Source organism: Syngnathoides biaculeatus, chromosome 20 (genome assembly GCF_019802595.1).
Source record: "Syngnathoides biaculeatus isolate LvHL_M chromosome 20, ASM1980259v1, whole genome shotgun sequence".
In the NCBI taxonomy this organism is placed as follows: domain Eukaryota; kingdom Metazoa; phylum Chordata; class Actinopteri; order Syngnathiformes; family Syngnathidae; genus Syngnathoides; species Syngnathoides biaculeatus.
In genome coordinates this window covers 8,811,599-8,836,744 of record NC_084659.1, presented here as the reverse complement: position 1 = coordinate 8,836,744, position 25,146 = coordinate 8,811,599, and the positions used below count along the sequence as shown (strand labels likewise).

The 25,146-nt window shown below is 47.4% G+C and overlaps 1 protein-coding gene across 2 annotated transcripts in view; it reads right to left on the bottom strand.

The window, feature by feature from the left end:
- The window catches only part of cacna1c (calcium channel, voltage-dependent, L type, alpha 1C subunit), a 107,151-nt gene that overhangs the window by 77,803 nt on the left and 4,202 nt on the right, over positions 1-25,146 (bottom strand). The window lies entirely within an intron of this gene.

The window sequence follows — 25,146 nt, the reverse complement described above, 5'->3', positions numbered from 1 at the left end:
CTTTTTTCAAATTGTTAATTCCCTTATTTATTGGATTACTGTGTCAACAAATGCAGATGGCCACAATCAAATAACTCATTTTGGCAGAGGTGAACAAATCTCATATTGTACATACTTGTCTGTAGGGATTAGGACAAGAATTTCAAAGTTTATTTTATCAAGGGTTAAAGGGGTTAAAAAAAGAATCATATAACCAGTAAATCCATGTGCCGATGTGTCGTTTCTTGGACGCAACACAGTTAAAATGTCAAGACGAGGATTTCAGATTGAAACTTGGCCCCGGCTCGCGTCTCCATCGGACCGAGCCAGGAGGGGAAAGACTGGCGTTGCATTCAAGTGCAGCGGAGCCACCACAGTGTTTCCTCGCGCTGGAAAAGAGGAAACAGATGTACACTCGGCCTCGCCTGCGCACGGGGACGACTGCGCTACGCACGGACACAACGCTGCGGCGGGAAGGAAATATTCCCAAAAAGACAAGAGCTGGTGAACAAAATGGTCACCTGCAGGCCAGGAGCGAGGAGGAGTCAAGGCGACGCCATTTTGCCACCGAGTCACACGTACAGTACGGACGGAGCCGGCGATCTCCAGAGGGCGCAACGACACACACGGGAGCCGCCCGACGTCCACGTCTCTGCTTGTGCGCTCACACGTGCACGCCGGGGGCCGCCAAAAGGTGCACGTGCACGCCGAAGGTTGTGACAAAGCCAGGGGTCTGCAGCGCCATACAGCTGCTCATGAATGCGCACTCAGCGGAGGCTCGCTCCACGAAGGTGCGTTTGGTTTATGACTCAACACATCAGGAGTTGCGCGCAGGCCCATGGGAACGACTACAGGGCGCGCTCGGATGGTGCGTTTGAAAAAGGGTCCTTGGACCAAAGTGCGCAGCAGGCCACAAACCCGATCAAATTGAAGAGCGGTTTCAAAAATCCTATAAAATTGTACTGAAATAATTAAATGGAATGCAGAGAATTTCACTGGATATTGCGCTGCCCCCTGGGGGCTGTATATTACAAGCATACTGTCGGTCAAAAATCTACTCCATTCCATTCTTCGCAGAGGATAAAGAATATATGCCTGTGACAGCTTTGATGTCTACACGTGTTGCGCCAACATTTGTGTTCAAATATCCACTACCTAAAGGTTTACAACACTGCACGTCACATTTAGCATTGTTTGTTTGCATGAAGCGAAAGTAGCTATTTAGACAAACCGACGCGTTTGTTTTCAATTTAATTCTGTTTTACCTTTAGTATTTAGTATTTGAACAATTAGTGTCAATTAACAGTTTAAAGCATCCGTCTGGAAGAAATGTGTTCACTGCCAAAGTCAAAGCAAAAAAAAAAAATGAAAAAAAAAAACAGGTCGTATCAAATAACTTGCCTAAGTCAGGTCACTCGTACGTCAAGTCAGCACTTTACTGATTGAAAAAGAACATCGACATCTGACTCCAGTTGATGCAGAGAAATAAGCTGAGTAAGACGCCGTCTGGGAATTTGCATCTGGGATAACGAAGATGCCGCCGCTTCCATTCACACGCGGGTCTCATTAGTCAAACAACGGCGTCAATTCAGCGGCGCATGTCAAAATTCAAGCGCGCATATGAACATTTTTCATGGCGGCGGAACTTTCCATATGACGTCCTCCAGAGCCAATTGTGATTTCAGTTCATTTGTCGGCGTGAGGGTCTCCGTTGGGTTGTAATTGTGGAAATGAAGATGGGGGACGGATATGAATAAGAAGGAAAGGAGATGATGGTGAAGAGGGAGTTGGAAGTGCGACTGAGGAGAAGATGATGGTACTGGAGGATGACTCATCCATAAGTCGGCGTCGTACGCACGCGCGCTCGTGAATGCTCGCTGTAGTTATTTACACACAGCTCAACAGTCGCCAGCCGTGCGTTCGGCTGATCCTGATTCCCGGAGACGCTCGCGCGCCGCTCCGCCGGCTTGTTCCTAATGAGCCAAAATGGCCGCTGCCACGCCGCCGTTTCCAGGCCAGTGAAGCCGGCGGCCCCAGGGGCGGAGAAACGGGGCGAGAGGAAGGATCGCAAGGGCCGGATTTAAATGGAGCTCATTAGCTGGCGGTGGCCGGGAGAGGTCCCAGCACGCTCAGGCGACACACACACACACACACACAATACGACTGTTGCGATTGGACGACTGGCGATGCGGCGCGTGCTACAGATGGCGTTTGCGATTTTGGACACTGGTACCCCTTTGCCCTGCCCTCTCTGCTTGTCCACCCACTCAACATATGTCCCAGTTATGCTCCACTGCCGTGATGGTGCCGCTCAGGGGTCGTGCACGTGGGTGTGGCCGAGCGCGCCCTCTTCAACACCTCCTCCCTTCCCTCATCCTGATCATATTTCGACGCCAAAAAGCAAAACGCTTCACGCTGCCTTTTTTTTTTTTTTGCGCCGTGCCGCCAAACTCGCATCAAAGGGCGTTTGATGCCTGTTGCCCAGACAAACACATCCCCCGGGCGGCGTGGGCCTACAAAAACCAAGAGGGAAGAGCGGGGAGGAGCCGTGCCGTAAAGTAACAACATGTTTGTGGAGCACTTACACATCACGTTTGACCCTTATCTGCTCTATGTAATGAAGAGCATACAACACAATGGTGCCTCGACATACATGACCCGACTGCGTATTTCAGCTTCAGCTAACAAGTCACTGTAGAGCTCGAGCAAGTGACGTCACCGTTTTCACGACGCCATATTGACGGTCAAAAAGAGCTGCTCGACAGTGTGGGGGACTTTGAACCCGAGGAGAATATTTGCAATACCCGAGAGCAGTTGCGCTGTTGGTTGTCACAGCAGACGAAACAGATATTCAAAGAGGTCATTCTATGGAATAGCAGCTGAAAAGACCAGAAAAGATTGATGAATTTCGGCAATTAAACGTGATGGATGGTGCCCAACCAAAATACACACACGCCTGTGTAGCGATCACTTCTTTTCAGGTTGGAATTATTCTTCTCAACCTCAAATTCCCAAGAAGTATTTGTAATGCCAAGTTGGCTCATTTGAGAACAATGCGTTAAAAAAAACACGACAGGGAGACGTCTCCAACGTACACGCAAGCGTATTGTGGCCGTACGTTAATCTTTGGTAAACCACTCCTGACACTTTTTTTCAGAATTTCGGCAATTAAAAAAAAATACACACACGGCTGTGTAGCGATCACTTCACTTCAGGTAGGAATTATTCTTCTCAAATCTCAAATTCTCAAGAAGTATTCATAATGCCAAGTTGGCTCATTTGAGGACAATGCGTATTAAGAATTTAAAAAAAAAAAAAAAAAAGACAGGGAGTAGTCTCCAACATACACGGAAGCGTGTTGCGGCAACCTCTCCCTGACAGATTTTTTTTAATAGGAATTGTTCTCAAAGGAGTCCAGTGCATGTTTAAAAAAAGAAAAACTGTCGGTCACACAGAGGTTTACGTAGGTTAACGTGTGGCCACAACACGCTTCGTGTACGGAGGAGTCGACTCAGTCTTATTTTTTTTAACGCATTGTTCTCAAATGAGCCAACTTGGCATTTGAAGTACTTCTTGGGAAACGCTACGGAGGAGCCGACTCGCTTGTCCTGAATGAGTGAGCGTTTGTGTAAAACCATTTGTCATTTATTTAAATATTGGTATTTGTATTGAAGACTAGCTGAAAAGATTGATGGATTCCGGCAAAGGTTAACGTGTCGCCGAACACACTTCCGCGTTCACGAGCCGTCAAAATCGTCGAACATATCCAGCAACAAAGTATTGGTAAGCGTCCAGACTTTTATAGGCTTTCTAACTTTTCCATGTAAATCTCAACGACTTACTCACCAGATCCATGTGTAGATCCAGTTGTCCAAGACAAGCGTTAGTGAATTAACGGTCCAATTTCTTATCGGTGAAAACATCCATTTTTTTTTTTTATTACAGGTCCTCTATGCCGAGTTGATCTAATTTTTCCACGTACCGTCGTTTATTTTCACCTTCTAAAGCAAGACATATTTCCAAGTCGTCTCCAACCGACTTAGCATTGAGCAATGCTTAGCTTGACCGGCAATATGAAGACGTAAACAAAAGCTCTATCGCTTGCTGGTAACAAATGGCATCAGTGTCACATTCAAACATAAAATACAAACAGCGGAGCAACACATGTAGACATAACGCAATACAGTACTCAAAGGTATATACATTTAATGTACTCTACTACTGAGGAAAACTGCCATTACACTTTCAACAGCGCAACTTGCTATTGTAACCGGGCAAATTTGCAAGGTCATCTTCCCGACAGCGCGCATGACACTCCGTCCCGTTAAATTGTGCAGCTGTACCTAACGGTGTGGCCGATGAGTAACAAACAAAACTGACTTGCCGTTTACCGCTCGCTCATGTGTGAGCCTTGACTGTAATGCACGCACGCACGCACGCACACGCACGCACACACACGCACGCACACACACACACACACACACACACACACACGCGAGGAACAATTGTTCTGGAAGGATCTTTGAGTCATAAATAGCAGCCAATGGATTCCAGCAAAGGGTCTCGCTGTAAACATTTAGACTGGGGAAGCGTCAGCTCATTGCTTGCAGACGTGCCGAGCGTTCGCCACCTCGTTCCCCCCCCCCCCCCTTCTCATGTCACAGGTGGAAGCGTTTATGCAAAGAATTCCTGCTCAAAAAGAGGCAAAAGCACAAGCCTGGAATTGGACGTGTTTGTGTACCGTCTAGTAAAAGGCTGCAAGCCTGGGAGACCACGTGGCAACTCCCCCGCCACCCCCAGAACAAAAAAAAAAAAAAAAAAAAAAAAAAAAATGGGAGCCACTGCATCTTCAAAGTACGACTACTACGACAGCAGGAGAGGAGAGATCAAGTCAACAGAAGTAAAACAGTGCACGAAATATTTCACCGGCGCGACGGGGAAGATAAAGTTTGAAATGGTTCCAGAACAAACGGCTCCATAAGTCTTTTTTAGGGCATCGGGTTCAACGTGCTGACGTAGATTCTTCTCCTGCACGGGCAACGCTAGCGGAGGACAACTCACAAGCTAGCAGACCCGCTCTCCAAACGCGAGGTTTTGTGCGACCGCCTGGTGTCAAGGTGGACGCGGTCGCGTGATTAGAATTAATAAATGAAAAGTACATAATTGGAAAACGATCGCAAAGCAACCGATAGAAGACGTGGGGGAAAAAAGAAGAGATGGAGAACAAGAAGAAGAGTGATGGAGAGACGGAAGGGAAAAAGAACGAGTCCAAGTTTAGCTCTCCCCTGAGGCCTCCTCTCAGGTTCCTTGGCTCTCTTCATTGTCCTCCTCGTCTCCATCCATCACAAAATAATTAACATGCTATAAGTGAAATTAATTCCACTAATTGGTTTAAAAGGTATTTTTGGACAATAATGGCAGGAAAGGAGGGGGGGGGTGTGATCCAAACCCCAGGCGGCCTCACAATTTTTAAATTTTTTTTTTTTTGCACTTACATTTCACCTTTACGCTGATTTAATACAACACATGCTTGCACTTCCCCTAACACACACACGGACACTAATTACACAAAAGGGGGTGAACGAGTGAGGGAGGGGCGGCTGTGAAAAGGTCCTCCGGGTGAATAATTCATCTGCAGCCACGACACCCGAGGGTGATCGACCTCCGAGAGAGAGCGAGACAGAAAATCAGCGCACCATCTTGAAGTGCAACACGTGGCTGTCACTCACAAGCACGCGATGCTGGGTGGCGTTACCGAGGAAACCACAAGCGTAGTCATCATTTCCAGTAAGTACATCTACGAGTTTGCACTCCAGTTGAATCAGTCAAGTCGGCTTGAGGCGCTCTGTTGTAAAAATATGCAAAAAAAAGTAAATCTCGGTGATTGATTCTTCCGCTGGGCTCGAAGCCCCCCCCCCCGTGTGCAAGCGCATCAAAATGCACAGATTACAAGTTGATTTTGTGAAAACTCAACAAACTTCGCCACAGTTGTGTCAAAAGTTTGCCGAAATTTGGACGAGGAGAGGCAAACTCAAGTTTGTTCTAAAATAAAAAGCATTTTTAAAGGTGTTAAACATTGGAGTGGCCTTCCCGACCCCCGAAAGAAATTGCGTTCATTTCAAATGAATTTTTAAACTGTACCTTTTCTAGCATCTTGTCCATTTTTAACGTAACGGCGTCTTTATTGCGACCATTTGGCTTCAAACACCTTTCAAGGTATCGCTTCCATGAAAGAATTGCGACGTCTCCTGACATTCTTTGTGCGCGTTCCCGCTTTGCTTTGCCAAGCCGCTTGACTCGCTGCTGAAATTAACCAGCCGCTCCCAAAAATAACACCTCGTGGGGGGGGGGGGGCAAAAAAGATGATAGAAAAATACTGCATTGTAGATATACAGGCGGCGAGGTGACAAGATGAGAAGACAGTAGAAATGTACAAGAGCGGCCGAGGCTGCTTTTTGTCATCGGATTTAGCTCGCTTTCAATGCAGCAAGCCTGCTGATATAGCATGCGAGCCACCCCACCCTCACCCCCACCCGACCCGGAGCCGAGGGGGGTCACGTATGCACGCTGGGGGGAGCTGCTGTGGCTTTTCGAGAAATACGGCAATTGCCGTCGTCGACGCGGCTGTTGTTGTGCCCATTGTTCTCCCTTTTGACTTACACCCTTGCTGGTGTAAATGTCTGATAATTGTCTGAATGTATTTATTCTTCGCATATAATAATGATATAAAATTAAAGCTGTTTTCCACAAACCCGTGTGTCTCAAACTGGTAGTCATTTTGCATGAATAACCAAACCCGAACCTACTATTGCGCCTACCACAAAAAGAGAATTTATCAAACCGGGTGCTCGATAAGCCGTACAAGTATGACGATCGTGGCGACGGCCAATTCGCGGATGAATGCGCGAATGAGCAATAGGAAGTTGTTACATAATTACACACACACACACTGCTCGGCGACAAATTGCTACACAGGTTCCCCCCCCCCCCCCCCACAAACAATCAGACACGGTGAGTTTTCTCCGAGTTCCCGCCGGTGCCCTCCATCACACGCGTTCATCAGCACCGTGTGGCGCCACTCCACGTTCATTAGTCCTTGATGAGGACGTCCATTAGGAGGAACGCCTGATTGCCACCAAACAGCAGAACCGTGCGTTTGCCTGCGCGTGAAGTTCACCGATTCATCTTTTCGCGGTGAATTCATTACGAGTCCAGAGTGGATGCAATTTACGGCCACGCGGGCACAACTCGGCGTGCGTCGCAAAACTCGGCAGCTGGCCTGCCCCGTGCTCAAGGTGTCGTTCGGACAGCTTTTTTTTTTTTTTAAATTCACATTTTCGATCCATAAAGATGAGCATTAGCATCTTTGTATCTTTGTTATAGCCTTTATTTGTTTTATAGTGCGTAAAGTCAAAGGTGGAAGTGAGTCGGGTTTGGTTCACCGGCTTGTTAAATATATTCCGCGGGGGTTTGCGAGCTGCTGTTTGCTCAAGGTGGCCTCGCCTTATCGCACGCTTGCTTTAATTTGATCATCTGGCTATATATAAACATTATCTCATCTTCCTCTTTGCACTGGACATATGCAAGATAAGATGCTTTCTCAATTACCCGTCCGCAGGCTGATTAGCTTCGAACAAGGTGAAGACTCTTGCACCAGGATTTTTTTTTTTTTTTTTTTTTTGGAGTGGGGTCAATATTTAGAAATAAAGAAACAAAACAAGCGTTTGGCGACTGAACAATCAACTGGTTGCTTCGGTGACCCGCAGCATCTGGCTCTGAGGTCCCAGCGGGAGACCCTTCCTTGACATTCATTATTGCCGCGTGGACGGCCGAGCCCCGGACGGCACGGCGGCGAAAGTAGTCGAGTCGCCGAAAACCATCCTCAATTAGGGAGCGAAAAGGCGGCGATAGCCGAGGCGAGCCGGAGGAAGGGGCCTCGCCGAGCGTAACCGTGCGTGACGCGTGACCTTGTCTCCTTGACGGTAAACAAGCTGGACGGAGTGCAGCTGGCGACGCCGCGCGCGATAATCCCCTCTCGCGGCGAGAACAAAGTCGCAGCCGAGTGGCGCCGATCGATACGGGAAATTGGGAGCGCTAACTAAGCTGGCAGCCCGGCGAGGGGTTTTGATTTAAGGGGAAGCCAGACGAGCTAATGATGAAACACGCAGAAATGGGAAGACGGCGAAGGCTGAATTGCATCGGAAACTCGCAGGGTCTGATCAAACAATCGATGTTAGAGAATTTATGACAATGCACCAGACTTGCAGCAAAGGCATCAACCTGCCGCTTTTATTATGACATAATAAAGACACGCGTTGTGCATTTAAAACAAGCACATCGCTTTGCCTTTTCTGTTTAGCTTAATGCTAACAAACAATGCCAAACACCCAAAGCGGCTGGACTGATAGCATCGGTGTTGTCGTGTAACAATGCATTAAAGAATCATGACAGAGAATATAACAATACAGGCATATAGTCTTTATCCTCTGCCAAAAATACAACTGGTTTCTTCATATATTTCAAACAGTTTTATAGTGGCCCCTGGTGGCACACCAGAGGAAACTACACAATATCAACGGGCGTATACACATGAATTCGTGATATGGCAACTGTTAAATAATTTACGTTCTGTTCGTCTCTCTGTTCAAGTTTTCATGAAGAACGATACTGTACACTGCTTTTTTAATTATTAAAAAAAAAAAAAAAAACGTCTTTTGGGTGTTTGGAAAAGATTGATGAGATTTATATTCATTTCAATGCGCAAAGATGATTTGAGCGCATACCACGAAAATACATTTTTTGATTCACTGTCCAATTGCGCAGCGACAATTGAGCCCTATGAAATCTGCCACGCAGCAAGATGCCACAAAAAAAAAAAAAATGCAAAAAGCTTTACTAGTTCCTGTAGCTAGGCAAAAAAAAATGATGCCATTGCAGCTGAGCGAACCACTTTACTACCCCATCATCATCACCATCAGCGGCAGTCACGGGTGTAAAGACCATAAAAGGTGAGGTGTTGTTGCAGAGGGAAGACGAGAAGAGAGAGGGAGGAGCTGATTTATTTACAACGCCGGGCTGCCTTGACTCAGCCCCGCAAATTACTGCCTAACCTCCCAGGCCCAGCGTGACCTCAGCCTATAGATATACGCGACCGCGCGCCGCATAAAAGCAGCGCAAGCTTTTTTTTTTTTTCCTATTTCCTCCCCGCCTGCAGCATTTAACACCACCGCTGTTCACGTCGCATTTAAATGGGACAGCCGCGTCCTTATCGAGTCTGTCTATTCTTGAGAGCCCGAATGTGTGACGGGCCCATTTCACACATTGTGACACCATCACAAGCCTCGCTCGCTCTTTTCCTGCACATGGCCTTCTTCTCCTTCTTCGTGTAGCTAATAAATGCCTGCCGTCACCTTTGAAATGAATAGAAATGTCACTGTTCCTGCTTCCCTAACCCCCAAAAAACAAACACATTTGGAAGGCGGTTTTTGATAACAAAAACACATTTTACGACTGCTTTGATTCACTAAGCTTCTGTAATAGATATTCCTCATAGAGGATAAAGAATGTATGCTTGCGAGTACTGAGATAAGGACTGTCTACGTATGATGCTTGACCACTGGTGTTCAAATAGTTACTGAAAGGGTGAAAACAGCAGCAACTACTGATGCTAAGTATTAGCCTGTCAATGGCATTCTCCATTTATATTAAGCTAGAAATTTCCATTCACCACGTGGAATTCTCTTTATGTTTAATTTGATCGTAAGATGCATCTCATTGGAGAGAATTTCAAGTTTGCACTTGCAAGTCAAAAAAAAAAAAAAAAATGTGTCAGAGCGACGACTTGTATCCCGAAAAACTTGTAACTGCGGGTCGCGGGTACTTCAAGGCACCATCTTATATCAGAATACGAAGCTAAACGTGCAAACATTTCACAGTTTGCCTAAGCGCTGCCTTCAGCGCCAACCCCGCAGCGTGTGTGTCGGGCATCTGGTGGCCATCAGAGTTAATCACCCAGGCTTCCTTTAACCGCCTCACTCACACACGCACACAAACACACAGATGCGACGCAAAGACAGTGACTGAGTGGAAGCAACAGTGCAGGAAAAAAAAATAAAAATTACAGTAGACACGCTGCTGCACGTGTCTCTGCCTCCAAGTTATCGTCGCGCAAATCTGTATGCGTGTTCCCAATGTTCTTGGAAGCTTCCGATCAGGCGGCCAATCAGATTGCGGCGGCGGAACCGGCTCAGACCGAAGGAGGCGCTGCCAAAAACGAAAATCAGCTATCAACTCATATATAATAATCCCAAAGATATGGGGTTATATTTAGCTCCGATGGAAATCGTAGGCTAAATGCTAAGAGCAGGAATGCAACTCCATCATATTTAGTCGCCATTAGTCCAAACGGGCAGCCATCAAAGCCACTTTAACTTTGTCCGACTGCTCAAAGAAATATAAACAACCAAGACAAACATGTACATAGCAACATCTGAGCAAATGCTGACTAAAAACTCTTCAAAAGTTAACAAGCCGTATCCAAACGACACCAAGAGGTCCGTTCCCATCCCACAGCGAGGAACGCTTGCCCAAATGAGGCCGCATTTGGAAGAAAATATTATAAAGCGATTCGTCTTGTTTTTTTTTTTTTTGCTTGATGAAGCATTTGGCGGCGCCCGTCAGCAGTGACGCCACGCGTGTTCACTTCATGGATCGTTAACGCTTGCTCAGCCATTAGCCGAAATTAGCACTGGAGCAAGTTTAAAAAAAAAAAAAAAAAACACATTAGCATCAATTTGCTGAAAGTGACAAAGCTGCTTAATCGTGATATACTGACTACGTCAAAAATCTACACACCACTGCTCATATTTCTATGACACCCGAAAAAAAGAAGACAAAGTAAATCATGTCAAAAATTAGGCCTCTGACCTGTGTTTAATTAAAATTATTAAAAAAAAAAAATAATAGAGAGATGGCAGTACAGGTGTGCACACCCTCAAGTACCTGGGGATGTAAACCTGTTCCTGATTTCCTCCACCTCATTTCAGGACCTAGCTGAGCTGAAGAAAAACAACATCATCGTCATCGTGTACGAGCCCAAATGAGAGGGGTCAAGACTTTTGAAACACCACAGAGAGGGAGGGGATTCTCTCCGTGTACAAACAATAGCGAGAAATTCATCAGCGGCTTCTTAAGCAGGCTTGAATTGCTTTTATTAAAAAAAAAAAAAAAAAGGAAGCTTTGTAGGATAAGTGGGTTTGTAACATCCGCCATCAGCATCAGCGGCGGCGTTTAAGTGGCCGCAGAAAAGCAACAGGCAGAGACTAACGGCGACCGCAATGAATTTCACAGGAAGCCGCGTCGACTCCAGCAAAGTTCAATATTTGGAAAATGTTTTTTTTACCCCCCTTCTGCAAGAGGTCATGAACAGAAAAAGGATTTCCTGACATCACCCAAAGGGCGCATATTAAAAAAATACCGATATAAAATATTGTCATTACCTGACGGAGCCAAAGCAATCGTTTTAATGCATATTGCGCGCAAAATTGTGTGTGGCCGTTCTGTTCTCAACATTTTCTAACGGGGAAAACGAGAGTATCGGCGGGGCCGGTATCGGATCGTCTGATGTTATCCCGATGCGGCTCACGGGCACGGGATTAATTGCGATGTGACGAAGCATCGAGAGTCGAGATCGCTAAATAGACGGGCAGACGCCCAACCTTGCATTTGCTCCCCTCTCCTGCTTCCTCTCGTCGGAACAAGGTGTTTATTTAATGTGGCGTATCCACGGTAACGCCGCCCGCCACCCTGAGGTAACGTCGTTAATCATCACTTTTATCACACTGCGGATAGGAGGAGAAGAGAAAGAAGGAGGGGAAAAAAAAAAAGTCTCCTCGCTCTCGCCTTCTTCTCCCCCCCACTCCCTCTCTTTTTCGGTTGACATGACAACAGACGGCCGATTGTTGCGTCGTCGCCGTTCCCGACGTGACCGCGGGCGGCGGGCCAGCGCCACCCCGGACGATAACGTTTCCTCCTCGCTGGCGTATATTGACGTGGAATACAAATAACGTACAGTCGCAACAATGAAAGAGGGGGGGGGGGAGGCCACGCCCACACTCCTCCCCCGCCCCCCCGCCCCAAACTCACTTCCATGCTGGGTGACTTTGCTGTAACACACACACACACACACACACACACATCAATTTTATTGCAAGGAGAACATTTTGTATTCCACAAGTGTGCGGAAGGACGTCGGCGGTATTTGCTGCCCCTGTTAATGGTTAAAACGTCTCTTTGAATTGGTCCCTCCTCTGCAAACACACACACTGCAAAAGGAGTCCAGTAACACGCCTGTTTTAGCCATTATGACTCCAGAGTGTGAAAGTGAGCCCGGTCTTTTGGGAAGTGGACCGCTATGCACACACACTCACGTATGTGGCGCGTGGTCTGCTGGGAAACGGTCTGTTGAGTACTCACATCCAGACTGGCCCAGATAGATGGCCTGGCATGGGACACGCACACTTGTCTTTTTTTTCCCCCCTCTACACACTCAAGGACACCGCGCCGGCCTACATAGCGGAGTCGCTCTCGAGCGGAGCGCCTCGCCTCACGTGGACGACGAAACCGAAAAGGGGGGAAGGCCGGAAAAGAGGAAAGGCGAGGATGTGACGCCGTTTGGCCGTCCTTTCGTTTAACCTTAGCGGTTCGACCGCCCGGCGGGCCCCAGATCGGGACAGGATGCCGTAAAAGTGCTGCCGCAGCAGAGCGCGCTTGCGACCCAGAGGCCAACCGGCACAACCCGGCCGGTTTTAAAAAAAAAAAAAAAAAAAAAAATTGCGTGTCGCTCGTTAAGTCGGCCGGTGTTCAAAGCGAGCGCCAAGGCGGAGGCGCCTTAATGGCTTTTTGTCGCCATGGCGACCATTCCGCACGATAGCCCAAAGCGGCCCTAATTGCGTTAATGATAAGTCGGAGCGCTCGGTGACATTTGCTCGTGTGCTTTCGGGTCCAAACGTCCAACTTTTCCACTTCGTTGTACTCTTTAACGCTGGTTGGCTTCTCCCTTATTTATTCAAAAAATGTTAAAAACAGCTTTTAGTCAAAATTCTATTTAAAAAAAAAAAAAAACGTTTTAGAAGAGGTTTAGTCTTTAAGAGACTGAGACAGGGGTGCCTTGAAATCTCATTAACATGCGATTAAATTTTTGGATGCAATAACATTTAAGAAAAACAGTAACCACAATCAAATACAGTAGAGTGTAAAGAATTAGACCACGTTTGCTTCATTTCAATGGACATTGTGCTTCTCCTTGGTCCGCATAATACATACGAAGAGTTTCACGACTTAGTACACTGCTGCGACAATGCTCATTTTTCAGAGACTTATTGTTCCATTGTCTGTCTACGTGTGTTGGGCCACTTATATATGTTCAAACAGTCGATGCGCAACACTGGTGCCGTTTGCGAGCCCGGGAAGCGTCTCAAAGGTAAAGTTTGTATCCGGAGATCGTCACAACCTCGATAGAACATATGGCTCTCCACTTCATATGAAAATATTGTTGGTGAGTGACTGGGGGGGGGCAACAATGGTTTTATGAAAATTAAGTAAATTAAGCTACAACAATGACAAAAAAACACACTGCTCTGAATACCCAAAATAAATCCCTTTATCCAATCTAAAGTACCCCCCTCCCCTCCCACTTCTTTTTGTGGCTAAAATTGTCGCTTCCTTGAAGCGTTCCTTGAGCTTCTCCCTCCGGGTGAGGAAAATGACAGCGAGCGCTGGGAACTGGAGGCCAAACAACACTTTCGCTAGCCGCGATTCTCTGCCCCGAGAAGCCGACCGGCGACACCGGCAGCAGCAGATGCGCGGCGGCGAGGAGGTGCCGCTAAATTGAGCATCATCGCAACGCGGCCGGAGGCAAGAAAACGCACACGCAATCGAGCACTCCAGGTTTAATCCGCCTTGCTTCAGAACTGTCCCCCAGCAAGGTGTCACTCGTCGAGGAATACGTCTGTGGGCCTTTTTTGGGGGGGGGCACCCGGTGATGCTTTCCATTGATGAGAAGTTCACAAGACCCCATCGTCATAACCCGCACTACCCCATCAGATCGCTTGCTCCGCCTCCCACTTCAACCGAGTTGCCAAGGAGACATTTTGTCACGACGTTGGGATTTCGGAGCCTGAAAATGGTGCCATGGGAGTCAAAGTGCATGGCTCGAACGTGCACCAAGCTTGGAAAAAAAAAATCACTCAGATAAGAAATTAATGCCCTTATTTTTAGAATGATTCAACATTGCATGGTGCAATGCATGCTGGGAAGCACACGGCCCACTTCGTTTTCAAACCTATCCAAGAAAACGGTCCGATTAGTCGTACTGCAAATGAATTTTGTAGGACCTTGCTGTAAGCAACGTAGTCCTTCTTTGTATCTTTTGCCAAATCGGCAAGCTAGCTCAGTTTTAAATTGCGCAGATCTCGACAAAGCATATACGAGATCGTGCAGTGGCGTGGCCAACTAGTGGCCTGGAGTGCATATTACACCACAACATTTTGCATGATCTGGGATCGTTTGCGCAAGTAACGCTTTTCAAAAAGAGTTTTGGTCATGGCGCATTGTCGTGAGGACGTTCCCCGCTTCGCTTTTAAACACTCGTCCGTCGTCACACTTTCCCGTTAGCCTGATGAAAAATACATTTTAATAAGATGAGCGTCTCGGGGCGAGCAGGTAGCTTGTGGAGCGTTGGAGTGTGGAGAGCAGTTATTAATGAGGACAGGGGGCTCGTCATATCTTTTTCGCACAGCTCCGACTTCACTACAAGTCCAAATTAAACTTTTAGGATGCTTTTACAACCAAAAGTTGCTTCAAATGCTCCTCGTCAAAGCCGCACGCTCACGCTGGAACACCCCAAAAGTAGCCCAAAATGTCTTGAAAGGCGGTTTGATTAAATTCTGTGCTCAGTTGTCGCATTTCCATCGCAACTATGCGGAGGGAGGAGCCCACGCAAAGCATGTTGGATCATCTGCACCAACGAGGCACCCGGTTGCATATTTGATGGCTCGCGCCTGCGCATCGGATCCCCAAAGATGCTACAACTCGCCTCTTTCCATCATGGGCTCCGTCAGATTGAAAAGCGCCGCATCCACGCTTGATTTATGGTGTTACTTGTAGGAAATTCCAACAAGTCAGGACAAAAATTCACTCGTCACAAAAAAATATTGCGCACACACAGTGGTAACATGACCATGCTTGTGACTGAAAACAAAGCATATTTTCCACATTGACGTGCACATAAATGGTGTCTATCTGTTGCGGCACTAACTCGTGGCCCAACAGAGGGCAGTATAACGCATACATATGGATAGTAAAGAAGAAGACGGCAACAACTTCTCAGTAGACCTCAGTCATATTAGTAAGGTTTGAAAAAGGGTTTAAGAATATATGCCTGAGCATTTCAACACAGTCTACATGTCCTGCTTCACCCGTTGTGTTTAAATAGTCATTGCAGTACTGTACCCGAGTGGCCAGTGAGTGTAAACGCAAATTGACCCAACTTGTGTTTCTTTTTGTGCTTAAAAGCTCCGGTGTCATGAAATGCGTGATTTTTAGTACGTTATTAATGGGGGGGGAAAAGGCAGCCGGAGTGGACCCATCCGTTTTGTTTGTCTTTTTTTTTTCCCTTCTCCACCACACAACATGATTTTGACGTATATGGCTTTTTGTCACTCCCGCCATGAAAATCTGCTCGAGTGATTTGTTTTCAAGAAGAAGCAGGAAGTGACCTTAGTAGCAGACACCCACTCAGGCGGTCTCGTATGTTTGTACTAGTTTTACCTTCTGGAAGGTAGTGCGGCATCGTCCGGGCTGGCTCATACATCCTGTCTGGGAGTCTGTTGTTAGTTAGAAGTGATCCGCATATCATCTAAATATGGCTCAAAATGATAGGTTAATTTTTGCCCCGGTCACTTCACTCAATTCTGAGATGTTCTCTTCTTTGAAAAGAGCTTCCGTGTCCCATAGTCGGTGGCACAACGTGATTTTAATGGCGAATGCCCTGGTGTGACGTAATGGACAGACGTTGCAGGCGATATGGCGACCACTCGGATGTCGAATGAGACTTCCGCAACTTTGCGCACGGATGACGCGCTCACCGCTCATATTTATTTTTTCGTATGGACATTGAAGTGAATGATGTCATATGTATTTTTCATAACAATATCCATTTAGAATGTTTATAGGCATGACACTTGACCTTTAAAAATGAAAATGGGAAGACGGGCTATTGTTTGCCGAGGTGGTGCAACTTCCTGATCCTCAACGGGACGATAAATTGCCGTTTCGAGCGCACTTGGTCTACGAAAACGGAGTGACTGATCCTTTTCACAGGGAAAGAAAAAAAGACAAACAGCCGTCTCACCAAACGATAAACCCGCAATGAACTGCGGCAGATTAGAGATGGAGACGCAATGCCAAAAAAAAAAAAGACGAGAAAGAAGATGGGTGAAAAGGTGGAAAACAAAGCAAACGGTCCACAGAGAGGAGACGGACTGAAGACGCTTTGCGAGATGAGAGAGGAAGAAGGGTGGCGAGGGCACAGATGAGATGGAGGCAAAGAAGTGGGGGGGGAGCACGGCTGGCCATGAATAATATAGACGGCTGCCTTCCCTCATCCCTCAGCCCTGCGACGCACGACCAACAAACGCACGCAAACCGATCGCACTCACGCTTGCTTCGTGCTGGAATGCGGCGGCGACAAAAAAAAAAAAAAAAAAAAAAAAAGTGCACAGCCAGCAACACACGCGGCGGCGCCTCTGGAGGCTGACAAGCAGTATGACATGCGAAGCATATGTACCAAGGCTGAAATATTTATCATTTCCATGCGCGGACGTGTCGGAATTGACGGAGATTAGACAGGCGAACGTCGTATTTCATCCCAAACATTGTTTTCGTACTGCTTTGTGTCCGGTAATTGCAAATATTTGACATTTTCTGCAGGAAAAGCTCAAGACACTTTGTTAGCTACACTTGTGAGCGGAAAAAACAAAAAACAAAAACATATGCCCTTGCAATGCAACCTTTGAAAATGTTTTTCTTTAGAAAGTAGACCTTGTCCCTTTTTCCTCGCTCCGATGTTGTTTTATCACTTCGCCGCGAGCGAGACAAAGCAAAATGTCCGCGGCTGGTGGGCGCCAGTTGCATAAGACAGGTGACAAGTGCCCGTTCACGGTGAACTATGACCTCGCCGGAGGAGAAATAGGCAAACGCTCCTCGGAATGCATTTTAACAGTCTTTGATAAAAGAGACACGCGTTTGTTATTGGCTGTCCGCTTCAGGTGACCCAACACGAGCGTACCCAAAAGAAGTGGTGATGGTGTTGGGGGGGGGATAATAAATAAACATATGAGATAGCGAGTCATCATTTCCTTCTGGCGGATCAATACGGGAGGCGAGCGTGCGTGTAAAAGACGCAGCAAATCATAGTCGCACACGCGTACAAAGAGGCCGGAATCGCACAACACGGGGAATGAAGACGGAGGTGCAAAGAGCAGAGGACAGCCTCGGGATGGATTTCCGATAGCACGCCGGAGGCTTAAGAGAGTCACAGATAATCCTTACCCCCCAACCCCCACCCCCCATGCCGGCGTCACCTTGGCCCAGCGTCTTGCATTAAGAGCAGCTGTTGTTCAGTCCCGCTCTTAAGTTGAAGCCGTGACGACCCTCCGAGGCGCGACAAGCGCCTTTAACGCTGATTGGCCTTTAATCGCTTGTTACACACACGCGCGCTTCCTAATACAAAACATCGGCCATTTCTCTCCATTGACGCTCGCCACTCAATTACAGCGATTATTCCATTTTTATGAACACTGTCAAGTGGAGAGGAGTGGCCTCGTGAAGAATCAAATGTATCGAGGCTGATGCACGTGCACGCAAAAAAAAAAAAAAAAAAATTGAGGGGTGGGGGACTCCATCTGTCATCTATTCCAAATGTGTTTGTGTCGCGTGCATAAAGTGAGCGACAAACAGGAGGGGAAAAACAGAGCGAAACAGCAACAATCAACACTTTGCAAGTACAATCCATGGCTTGCTGTTGCAAAACTATTTTTTTGCGGGGGCCGAGGGAACAAAAGGGGCCTTTTCAAAATTTTTACCACAAAGTGAGAAGCACTGAATTGCGCAAAATGGGCAATTTGCAGAAGAAAAAAAAAATCTCCTGGTATCGTCATTCCCAATTGAAATGAATGGAAATGCCATGTATCTGTTCTCCCCCCCAATAAGTGTGGAGCACATTTGCAGTAAGAAAAAAAAAAATTGGCACATTTTTGTTCCAATTTAATGGACATTGTGCCGTTCCTTCTGGTGTTTGTGCTTCGGCCACCTTTGGGCTGCATAACGGAGACGTATGAAAATACTGTCCTTGAAACAGCGCAAGTGAAATTTGTCGTTCTTTGCAGAGGATAAAGAATACGCGCCTGTGAGTGTTGTTAAATGATCCGTCTACTTGTGATGCTAGATCGTTTGCGTTCAAATAGCCGTTACAACAGATGCTAAGTTTGTTAGCCCATCTGTAGTCAGTCCCCTTATGTGTTAGCATTAAACAAGCAGATGTTAAAGCAGAGTTACACCAATGACAATGTGGATTTTTTTTAATTTTACATTGAATTTGACGGTAAACCTCCATTTCTTCATGTCGCAGATCTTTCTAGTTCCACGCTATGCTAAGTAAGAGAAGCAAAAGTATAAATCTTAGATATGACCGGTGCCACGGAGCTGTCAATCAAGCGGTATTAATGAATGAACTGTCCGTGGTGCTGAAAACCATCACGCCAATAGACTCCAAGCGCCACAGCCACCCGTCCTCAAAAGGTGACGCCAGTTGGTAGGGAGCCCACTGACTTCGACCTTACAAGTGACAGCAGCCCAGGGGCTCACTTTGAGCGATCGGGTCTTGCTGATCGCAAAGCCAATTGATCAAATAGATCCAAGCGTACGTAAGTTTCCCCCAAATCGTGGCGAGCATAGCACTAAAAAGTCTTGATGCCACTCAACCCTTGAGGCTCAACTGAAGTGTCGGCAACATTGGAGAGTAGAATTTAATCTCGGTCGATCACCGCAATCCCCAACAATTTCCTGTGAATTACGTCCACCTGGGAGGATTACACGGGGATTACGGCATTTGTGATGACAGGCGTGTACATCGACGTGGAGAAGTCAAATCTCAACATTTTGTCACGAGGCTCGCAAAGCGAATGGGAATATTGACTATTTAAGACTTTGCGGAGGGAATGTGCGTTCATGTCCAAAAGCAACAAGTACGCGCAGAGGCCAGGGGAGACTTTTTAAAATATAAATATGCAGTCGTAGTGTTTCTTGCTCAAATAGGTACCAAGCAATGAAAAACTTTAAAAGATCTAATGCAGGCTATTGATTGTCTGTGTTTGGAGTATATCTCTAATCACTTCAATCTGTCACTAACCTCTGCTACGGGGGCAGACCCAAATGAAGGACTTCGAGCCAGAGGCATAATGCTCAAATGTGGTTTATTCCGAAAACTGGGACACACACGGTGTAGCAGTCCGACAAGGCAAAGGCACAGAAACGCTAGGCTAGGCGGGATCCAAAAGACATACAGCAAGGTCCGATGACTCTGGGGCAAACTAAAAAACTCAATAGGACAGGATCAAACAAAAGGGCACAGAATCGCTGTGACTAGGGTTACTCTAACTTACGCGCAAAAGCGGAGAGTCCCACAGGTAGTGAATGCAACTCACTAACAAAAGCAACGAACTGGCAAATGCCAGTGGAAAAAAACTCAATTTAAATGCCCCGCTTGGCAGTGGCCAAGCCTGGCCCATGACATAATCTCGCGTAAGCAGGCCCAACGATGTCTGAATTAATAACAGCAAAACACACTGAACAAAAATATGAACACCACACTTTTGTTTTGGCTCCCATTTGTCAATAAGATGAACTCAAACTTTTCCCCTCTGTCCACAAAAGGAATATTTTGCTCAAGTACGGTACACAAATCTGCTGGTGAGCACTTCTTTGCGGAGATAATCCAGACCCTTCGAGGGCGGCCCACGTCACCACCTTTACTGGACGGCATGATTCTAAATAGAGTCACGCTGCATATTTCCCCATGGCCTTCTATTGTGGGCAGCCAAAGGCACACCTGTGCAATAATCATGCTCTCAAAGCAGCAATTGTGATATGCCGCAAAGATGAACACCTGCACAAATTCTGACCTTACAATAAAAAAAAAAACTGCACATAAAATTCTGAATAGACAGCTTGATTATTGCACGGGTGGTGCCTTTGGCTGTCCACAATAGAAAGCTTCCTTAGAATGTGCAGTTCTTCTGCAATATGTTATCTCTGCAAAGGAGAAGTGCTCACCAACGGGGATTTCGACTGTTGCGTGAGCAATATTTGATCGCAACAAGCCCCTCATGTGCACTGAAAAAGTTCTGCCCATGAAAAACGGGAGCAAACACAAAAATTGGGTTTTTAAAGACTGCAGATTAAATTATCAGCAATTTGCTACAAGCAATTCTCGACAAATTCTACCGCATCATTTTCACAGCACGGGTTAAAAAGTTAGCGGCCTCAGTCGAGAAATCAACTTTTTCGAGTCAACTCGCGGCCGGGAAAAGTCGCCCGGGGTCACGCCGAAAAACGGCAGGAGCGGGGCCCGCGCACGCCACTGCGGAAATCCACGGGACGGCTCACGCATGACGAGCCGTCCAGCGTCTCACTGCGACACAGATGCACGCGCGCTAGCGCTCCTCATCCCCCTGTTGCTATGGAACCTGTCGCCATGCAAGGCCGGGCGCTAGCCCTCCGCCGGGGGGAAGTGACGGGGCAGTGCTGGATCAATGCGAGGATGTGACCGCGGGGAAGAAAAAGAAGATCACGTTCGGAATCGTTCAGGGGTGGAAGTGGAGAGCACGGTGGGTGTTTTTTTTTTTTTTTTTGCTCTCTGCAACGTGGGTGGAAGGAGGCGCCGCGTGAATACTGCGCAATGCAAACAGACCCTTTCCTCGCCACCCAACATCGTGCCGGCCTCTCAAGGCGAAAACAACACGGACACAAAAAGGTCCACAACAAACAAGAACATGTCCACCTTGTAAATATCAAGTCTGCACCACTTGTGGTCTGTTTTTTTTTTTTTTTAAGGTGGGGGGTGGGGGGGGTGATTCTGCAAAAGCCTGTTGACTGACCACCACAATGCCACATGTGCAAACGTGACCGAAAAGGCCTCTTCCTGATCCACAAGTTCTCAGGAAGAGGGCGTCCATCTTCCGGCTCATCAACTGCACCCCCGCAACCCCCCCACCCCCACCCCAAAACCCCTCGTCCCCTCCTCGCATCGACACTCATGACAGTTGGGCTGGATAAATAAAAATGGGCAGCACACCTACCTTGATGGTTCTCAAGGGTGTCCTCCGGGATGTACATGTTTTTGCTTTCATTTACCATAAATGTAGTCCAGCGTTCTCCCTATATAAGAATGATTGAAAGGGGGGGGTGGCCCCCCTCCAAACAAAAAAAAAAAAAAGAAATGAAATAAAAACAAAAACAGGGGGGAGGGGGGGTAATGAGTCTGACAGCTTGTGGATATTCCCGTTGCTCTCTCAGCGGGGAGGGGGTGTCTTCGGATGGAGTGAATATTACCTAATCCCCATGATGGAGGTGAAGGCGAGAAAAAAGAGGGATCTGTCGGCGGAACCGGTCGGGAAGACGCACCGGTGCATCCCTCGGTACATCCGGGCCCTAGGCGACGAGCATAAAAGCAGCGGCGGCGGCACCGCGTTCAAGCCGATTCACGCCTCCCCTCGCTCTCCTTTTCTTTTCTCTTCCGTTTTTTTTTTCCTCTCCCCCCGTTCTCAAGGCTTTAAAAGAGCTCGCGGAGCACGGGCGCTGTCAGTGGAAGTGCGCAAAAGACGCAGCGCTGCTTGGCATCCTCCCTGCTGCTGCTGCTGGAGGAGGAGGAGGAGGAGGAGGAAGAGGAGGAAGATGGGAAAATGACAAGAGTGCACATATTCCATCGCGGGGTTAAATCTCCCAATGGCTTAGAATCCACGAGAAGGGGGGAGGGGGGGGGCTCCTAAAAACCCGAAACAAAACCAGGCTGTCCTATCCTCATCAGCGCTCGTCTCGCTTCCCGATCCGGTCCATGGTGGTCTCCGCGCTCTCTAGCTCGCGCTCCCCTACGAGCGTGCGTGCGTTTGTGCGCGCGAGTGAGGCAGAGTTTGGGCTCTCGCGTCTGCCTCTGCTGCCCCTGCAGCTCTGCAGTCAAACACACTCGGAAAGAGGGGGGGAGGGGGCGAGAGAGAGAGAGAGAGACCGAGGGGGAGAGAGAGAGAGAGATGCACACACACACACACACACGCCCCCCCCCCACCCCCACACTTTGACTGTTTCCAGATGTGTGTGTGTTTAAAAAAAAAAAAAAATTCAACTGGGCAAAAAGGGATTGTTTTGGATGTGTCATATTTCAGAACCGCGACGCGCATCCGCGAGTCGTGGCGGAACCCCGACGAGCGCGGGAAGGACTGGATGTCCAAAGCTCCGAGCCAGGTGGCCGGCCGAAAGCTTCACTCTGTCCCCGCGAGCGTGTCCGTGTTTACGTCTTCCCTGCGAGTCTGCCCTTTGCGGCGCGGCGCGGCGCAAACACGAGGAAGCACTTTTCCCCCGCGAGCACAAATTGTCCGAGGTAGAAACAAGTCGCGGGCCACACTTGCGAGATTGGGCCATCGAGCCGATACCAGATGGCTCTCCATGATAAACGCCCAAAACGTAATAATTATTTGGATTTTGTCACAAAACAGCTGAATTGTTTTATTCTTTTGGTCAAAAACCAGGAGAGGATTTGTGCAAAGTTTCTGCCAACCCAAGAAACGTTTGTAATCGATAGCAAACTAAACTGTTTGTGTATTATCAATTCACTGAGGGCCTTCTGTTTGACTTGAGCACTAGGGGGCAGTATAAAAATCATACAGACACAAACAAAGAAGAGCCTCACCACTGCTGTGACTAAGTAAGCTGCAGTATTAGTCAGAGGACAAGGAATACATGCACGTGAGCGTCAACACATCTGTCTAAGTGTGCTGCTGCACTGTTTATGTTCAACTAGCCGTTGCTTTAAAAGTCATTAAAGAAAAAAAAAAAGGTGAGGTCACTCACATCTCAAGGCGGCACTGTACCCATTTTCATAGTCAAAGATTTTTTTGCTATAGTATAAATATGGATAGTCATGCCTTTGACTGTTATCACAAAAGTAGATTCAGTGACATCTGAGTCATAGCACATACGCTTACATTTCTGTCAATGTCATTTTACTAAAACATCTGACATAAATGTATAGGACAAAAAAAAAAAAAAAAAATACTGCTCTCATGATCAATATCCCGACATTGCCGTCAATACCATCACTGACTGTTGTATTGATCTGCCAAATGCACCACTAGAATAATAAATAACGGTTAAAATTCCTGACAATTATGTGCTTTTTTTTTTTTTTTTTTAATTATTATTTTTCTCCTCTCTGGATCGTGCAGAGTTTCGTCATTTTTCCTCCGAGGCCAGGAACAAATGCGTCCTGCCTCCCCCGAGGCGCCCCAAAGTCATTTTCTGGTGACACGGCTCCATATTTGCGCTAATACATTAATGAAGTGAAGTCATCAGCTCTTAACTGGATAAAATTGGTTGTGTCAAATCCACTCAAATCTAATATGTACTTTTTCACACCCCCACCCCCGTCCCGCTCCCTTCCTCTCAAGGCTCTCAAGCACCTGCGAGAGGCAAGACAAGCAAGCAAGAAATCAGTCCAGTGCATTCAAACGTGCTGTGGAACGGCGCCAAGTTCGAATTACAATTACCACGCCGGCCACCGTCTATTATTAAAACTATAATTATTATTATTATTATTGTTGCCTTTGACGTGCTGATGCAGAAGCGACATGGCGCGATCCACAGGTGAATCCAAGCGCCGCGCTCGCCATGTATTCATTTGGCTCGGTGTCAAAGTGCACGATACGCTCCCACCGAGCCGTAATAGGCTAAAGATTTTTGTCAGCGTAGGAACAGACGGACGACTAAATCGATATGCGCAAAAAAAAAAAATATTCACGCAGTGCTTTGAATGCCAAAACGGGTCTTTGTTAAGCACTCCCGGGGTCCGTCGAGCGCCTGGAGCGCCAACAGGAGGCGCCAGGCGCACGCTTGAAAAAAAAAGAAAAAGTCACACTGTAAAAGGCACAGCCAGGCAAATTGGAAATAGAAAGTCTACACACCCCTGTTGAAATGTTTTGTGATTTAATTAAAGAGAGCAAAGTAAAATTTTTGTCCCCCATGAACGTGGCCTATAACCTATTGTGTTGAACAGGGGTGTGCAGACTTTTTATACGCATTTTACATCCAGGAGGACTGAGGAGGAGGAGGAGGAGGGAGGGAGGGAGGGAGCGGCCCCGGACAGCGGGGGCAGCTCGTGGGAACAGACACTCGCACCCGAGGGAATCGAACGCACGCACGGCCATCCTCCGAAATCCCAGCCCTTCTATTTAGGAGCGCTCTATATTTGTACTTTTTGCTCAAGACGGATTTGCTCTCTGGGAAGAACGGCCGCAGACAAACAGTGAAATGCCACAATCCCATGCGGGGGTGGCGCAATAATGTCCAACTCTGCCAAAGGTGGGGAGCGAACGAGGAGGATTCCTCGATCCCCGCCCTCCTTGACCACGACCGTCTCGTTTGAAAATGGTGGTCGGGCCGCCCATCACTTCTCTCCGAACGGAATCAACAAATTCCATAATAGCCGCCATCGACCGCGCCGTTCCGGGAGACGCCACCTATTAATATGATGCAAGTGTCGCGGCGGAGTCCGACCGTTACGAGTCACCCTGCTCCCGTCGCCGTGGTTACCTCCGGCCAATCGCAAAGTATCGACGGTACAAGTCGCCGACGGACGCCTCATTAGTCTCATCATCGGAAAACACGACAAACAGACGGACGCCTGCAAATGGGCCCGCGCGGCGCAACACAGCAATTATTTGCGGGCTGATTGTGAGGAACACGTCAGACGAGCTCCTCAAAAGTTACGGAAAGCACTGAAGATTGTTTGCATTTTTTTTAATTTGAGCTTCTGCGGTCAGGAGTACGTGTTGACAATGT